This window comes from Camellia sinensis, chromosome 9, assembly GCF_055761805.1.
Source record: "Camellia sinensis isolate YWXY chromosome 9, ASM5576180v1, whole genome shotgun sequence".
In the NCBI taxonomy this organism is placed as follows: domain Eukaryota; kingdom Viridiplantae; phylum Streptophyta; class Magnoliopsida; order Ericales; family Theaceae; genus Camellia; species Camellia sinensis.
In genome coordinates this window covers 112,570,974-112,576,973 of record NC_138969.1, presented here as the reverse complement: position 1 = coordinate 112,576,973, position 6,000 = coordinate 112,570,974, and positions in this window count along the sequence as shown.

The window sequence follows — 6,000 nt, the reverse complement described above, 5'->3', positions numbered from 1 at the left end:
ATGCACAATGCAATGGCTTAACAACTAGACCTCAAAACACAAACCTCGATCATGATAAAAAAGCGATAAACATGGAAGTGTGACAACAGTAAAGGTTTTGAAATCAAGTGTGAAATGATACCAAATCATTCAAACAACACAAGTAAGGCATGCAAGAGGACCTAAGGCACAAAGCCATCAAAGAGGACTACAAAGGAAGCATGCAATACAAAGAAAATATGTACGAACTAAGCATGGACAGAGCTTAGTTAGGTCTAACTAAGGACCTAAACATGCTGAGATAAGGGCTCAAAGACCTAGGCATGCAAGCATACAAGCTAGGCCCTAAACAAGGCAATAATGCACAACACTCAAAGACACTTAAAGAATGAATGAAGTAGGAATATGGCAATGCTACGTTCTCTGAAATAAAGTATTAAGTGATGCCAAATCATCTAAATAGCTCAAAGATAGCATGCATGAGTCAACAAAACACAAAGCTTGCAAGGCCAATTACACTACAGCTATATAAAGCATGAAGGATATGGCAAGGGGCAACCCGAAACAGTCCTAGTACATGTTAATATGGGACTAAAACATGCATGGAAGGAAGCCAAAACAAGCTAGCGTGGTGAGCATGAGGCATGATGCATACAAGGCAAATAAGGTGGATTACACTACACCTATTAAGACCAAGCATGGGATGACTCAACTAACAAAAATCAGAGTTAAGGCATGTCAAAATAAGCCCAAAAAGCCACTGAGATGACAACCTAAGGACCTAAGCATAGAGGCATGCATAATGATCCATTCATGAGGCATAAAACACAAACTCTCCAAGGCATTGAAAGCATGTCAAATGCAAATGCATGACCACATTTCATGGACTGAAATAACATTCAAAATGATGGAAAAGCATGGAAACATCACATGCATGGCATGGTAGGGGCCTCAAAACCCAAGGCTAGTCAAAGCATTTACACTATAGCTATACAAAACATGAGTGATATGGCCATGGAAGCCCAAACAAGTCCTAGGAAAGCCCAAAATAAGAATAAAATCATGCTGGAGCAAAGCCAAAATATGCTAGGATGATGAGTCAAAACATCATGCATATAAAGCTAGTAAGCAAGATTTGTTCTACAAGTATATGGAGCATGCAAAGGATGACCAAACCAACTATGGATAGAGTTATGTCATGGTAAAACATCACCAAAAACATTCTGAAATGGAGTTAACATAAGCTTGGAAAACATGCTACTTTGATGAGCCACAAATGAGATTACACTACACATGTATGAAGCATGCAAAATATAACCAAACCAACCATGGAAAGACTTAACAAAGGTCCTAAAAGTCACAAAAAATGGCCTGAACCAAGCCTCAAAAATAGGGAGGGGCATGCTCCTTTGGAAGGCCAAAAACTCAAGCAAACAAGAATCAAAAGAGAAGGGGCCACCCCTTCTGATTTGAGGACTCAAAACCACATGCCTACCACTGAAAATCCGCTGTGGTTAAAAGGCCAAACCAAGGCTAGCTCGGAGGCCTTAAGGCATGGCTCAAAACAAGGCCAAACAAGGCTACAAGAGGGTTGAAGACCCTTAACAGCAAAAAGACCTTAAACAACCACCAAAAGCACTTAAATACAAGACTTTTTTTAGTTGAAATAAAGGCCTAAAACAATATGCAAGGTTGACCAAAATGAGGTACAAAAAAGTGCTAAAAAGGAGAAGAAACTCACCCTTGAAGATCAACTTTGTAACCAGCAACTTCAGGGGTTAAAACCTTACTTTCAGAGCTCAAGAAACCCTCCCAAGAACCTTAGTCCAATGGTGGTGGTGTATCTCTAAGTGTTGTATTGTAAAAGTGCAAGGAAAATGGACTTCAAGGCATAAATCACCAACAGTATAGAGAGAGAGAGTTATTTCTTCTCAAAATGCTGAACCTCTGCTAAGGAGAGAGGCTCTCTCCTTATATAGAAGGAAAAAAATGCAAAGCTTCTTCAAGAAGCTTGGCAAGAGCTTCATCCCTCCATATACGTGTATGGAGAGGAGATAAAAGGATTCCAGTTGGCTCAAAAGATCTGGAGTGAAACCAGCTGAGACAGGGGGTCTACCGGCCATCAGAAATGGCCGGTAGTGGCTCATTGATGGCCGGCGGGCATCATCAATGGCTGGCAGAAACAAAGGCATGGCCGGCAGTTCCAGACCATGGCCGACAGTGCACCAAGGAAAGCATTCTGAAAGGACCAAGCCATGGTCCAAGAATGGGACAGAAAGGATATAGGGTCTGGAAAGCTCGAACCTGTGACGTTCTGCCGCAAAAGTCGAATACCCGATGAGCAATCGAGCTTGTGGCTAGATGTCTTGAGGACGGTCAAAAATGAGGTGTCTACATCGGGCACACAGTCCAAACGCTTCTAAGAGGGTGTTAGTGTAAACACCGGGCGCACCCAGGTATTAAAACAACAGGGTAAGGGAGCGGAATGGTGTTACCCAGAATTCCTCTAAGTGAACTGTACATACAATATCGTTTGGTTGCACCAGCTTCAAATACCGTACATACAATATCGTGCCTGCATAAGAAAGAAACTCAACATGCACAATATTGTATGTACGGTATTTGAAGCTGTTGAGTTTCAAAATTTGCATTGACAAGACTTGAGCTTAAGGTAGTGGCACACTCATACTTCAGAGCATTGACAAGACTTGAGGAGGTACATCCACAATACAATCTCAGAATTTGCAGAAGTTGAAACAAACTCAAATGCTCCAAATTTTCTCTCTTTTCTTTTGCTTTGCAGTCCGGAACTAATATAGCTTTAGATAGGTCCTGGTTTAACTGTTCTCACATGACCTGGGTTGAACCCTATAATTTTATGGAAAAACAAATCTTGTTTTGCACAAATGTGGAGAACGACGCAGCACTCTGAGCAGAAAACTATTTGAAATTGAGAAATGAGTTCTCGACCAGGTATTGAGCCAACGACTGACCACAGCCAAAACGACTCAGCAAAGAGGAAAGACAAGGTAAACAACCTAAACTCATCTATTAACACTCAAAACGACTCAAAACAAGAATCGAGACAATCAAAACAACATACACGACACTCAGACGTATTCCAATGGCAAGAAATCTTTCAGTTTGTGAGGAGCCAGTTTCTTCGAGTATTGATTACCACCCTTTTCTCATTTGTGATTCTCACATCACTCTGTCACTCAATCTCTTTTTCTCTAAAAAGCCTTTCTGCACTTTTCCCTCAGCGCACATCTCTCTATTCTTCAATCTCTCTTATTTTTTAATCCCTCCCCTGGGTGGTTGATGGATAAATAGAAAGTTACGGGCACTTGCCCCTAGCATTCCGCTAGATTCTTCTTTTTCTTCGGCTCACAACAGTGAACTTTCCCATGAAGGGGTTGCGCTATAACTAGGTGCGTAGCAAATCTGCAGCTGACATCGGTTGATGACGCCCTTGGCTAGTTCGGATGTGACCCGACCTTTTCGGATAAGGAAGTGGAATATCCTACTCCCTTTCTAGTTCGTGCTTTGCACTTGACTTGATACCTCGCTGCTCGGAGGATGAGAGAGCTTTCTGCCATTTGCTGTTAGCTTCAGTGGTGCCCTTTTCTGCCAAGTAGAATGCCCTTTTCTGTCAAGTATGTTGACAATGGGGAAAAGGCAGAACACCTGACTCAACTGTGCCCCTAGTTCATCATTTTGACCATTTTTTGTTTTTGCTTTCTACTAAAACAATTTTGACCAATACGAGAGTTAGATTAACATACTTGTTCAACTTTTCTGATTTGAAATCACGCAAGTCAGGCTATGAGCACTGAAAATTTTTCCTTTTTGGGTCCAAGAAATGGTCCAGTTTTGTAAAAATGGAATAATTTTCAAGAGAAAATTAGTCAAACTCATTAAAAATTCTCAAAAACTATTTTTACAAATGGCCACTGCTCGACCAACACAGAATTTACTCTTGAGATGCACAACCTCAAGTTCCAAAACAATGGAAAATTGCCCCTTGTCTAAATGGCACTGCATGGCAATGGAAAGTTGGCCCTTGTCTGAATGGCACCGCAACACACTGTAATCAGTCCTCAAGGTGACGATAACAATCGAACTCTCGGATACATAAATGACAAAGATGACCCGTTCAATCTCAAGGACGGGACAGTTGAATTTGAAGTGTTTACTGCTGAACTTCATAATGAAGTTGCCTACGTATCCCACAGATGGGAATCAAGCCATACGTAGTTCGGGGTTAAGGTACACTCGGGTATTAACCTCTCCTTTTGCGCTCTAACTTTTGCCAAGGCCGCCCTTCCGGGTTTTCAACCTTGCGAGCTATGTTCTTCTCTTCTTTTCAATTCTTTTCATTTCTTTTCTTCTTTTTTCATCATTTCTTTTCATTTTCTTCATTTTTCTTCTTTTCTTTTTTCATTCTTTGCACTTTATCTTTTATGTTCGTTTTCTTCTTTTTCTTGCTCTAACTTTTGCCTGGGTCACCCTTCCAGGTTTTCGGCCCAACGAGCCTCTCAAGGGTAAAAAATGTAACTAGTCCATGTTGAATGGTTGTAGGATCTCGAATCACTCTGAATCCAAGAGAATGGCTGTTGTTTGCTGATGATGTAAGAGTCCATCCAACCGGGTCTGAATTGCCCCTAGTGTTGTGGATAGGAACTCGGTTGTCCTTCAGCAATACTTTCTTCTTTCCTCCATTTTGGGATTTGGCATTCTTGCCGATCTTCGTTAGCTCGAGAAAAGTCCCAATTTTTGACTCTTCGAGCACATTTGACATTTTCCACCCTAGTTCAAGGGTTTCTTCCTATCCAACTTTGCAAGCTTCCTTTGATCACATATGATCTTCTTGCCCGCAGTTCGTTGGTTGCTTCAAATCTGGCCACACAGGCCTCACATTGTGGTTGACCATTGAACGTTCTGAATTAAGGTTCAAGGTTTGAAAAGAAAAGGGATCGAGTCTTGAGGCTGAGAGCGATCCTATGCTGCACAATCTCAAGAGCGATTCCACACAGGTCTTCGCAGGACTACGCAAAACATTTTTTGAAATCTTTTAAGAAAGCGACTAGTCGCTCGCGCTGAAGACAATGTAGAACCAATCTAGATCAAGCCAGGATCCTTGTCAGTACTCACATTACCGAACATGATCTCATTCATCAAGGGCTTAGCATGCCTTTCTTTCTCTCAGTTTGATCAAATTTTGCAAATCCAGAGGAATTCCTCTCTCTTTGTTTTCATCACAGTGTTTAAAAAGTTTTGAAAAACTTAGGTCAATGCAATGATTTCAAGGCACAGAAAAGGCACAGTTTTTTAGTCAAATACTGCCATCTTATTCAGAACTTCCGGCACAACTGGCAGAAAGGTAAAAATAGATGCAAAAGGGTGAAAATCACTGTTGTTTCATTCAAATCTCTTGGTGCAACTAGCCCCAAGGCAAAAACAGACTCAAAAGAAAGAGTGTAAAAGAAAAATACGAAACAAACAAGTGATGTCCGAGGTAACACCCCCGAAATCACCCGACTCTAACAAAACAGGACTGACTCGATAGAACAAGACATACTCCAAACAAAAAAACTGACTCAAAACAACGAGACAGACTCAAAACAACACAACAAAACTAACTCAGTACCCAAGTCAGAAAGTAAAATAAACAGCATTCACAAATGCTTAAAATAGTGCGTGCCATCCACCACATCTGGAGTAAATCGAGTGCCATCTGCAGGTGGTTCATCCCCCGATCATATAATCACATTATCCCCCAAGTTCACTGACCCAATGTCATTAGACTTTGCAAGACTGGTGCGACGATGACCTTGTTGTCAATCAGATCTTGTATCTTGTGGCGAAGACGGACGCAACTGTCAGTGTCATGACCGGTTTGTTGATGGAAAGCACAATACTTAGCCGGGTCATAGTTTGGAGGGAGAGGATCGGGTAGAGGCCGTTGTTCTAACGATTTCAGATGTCCTTTCTTGAGTAGGACCCCTAGAGCTTTAGATA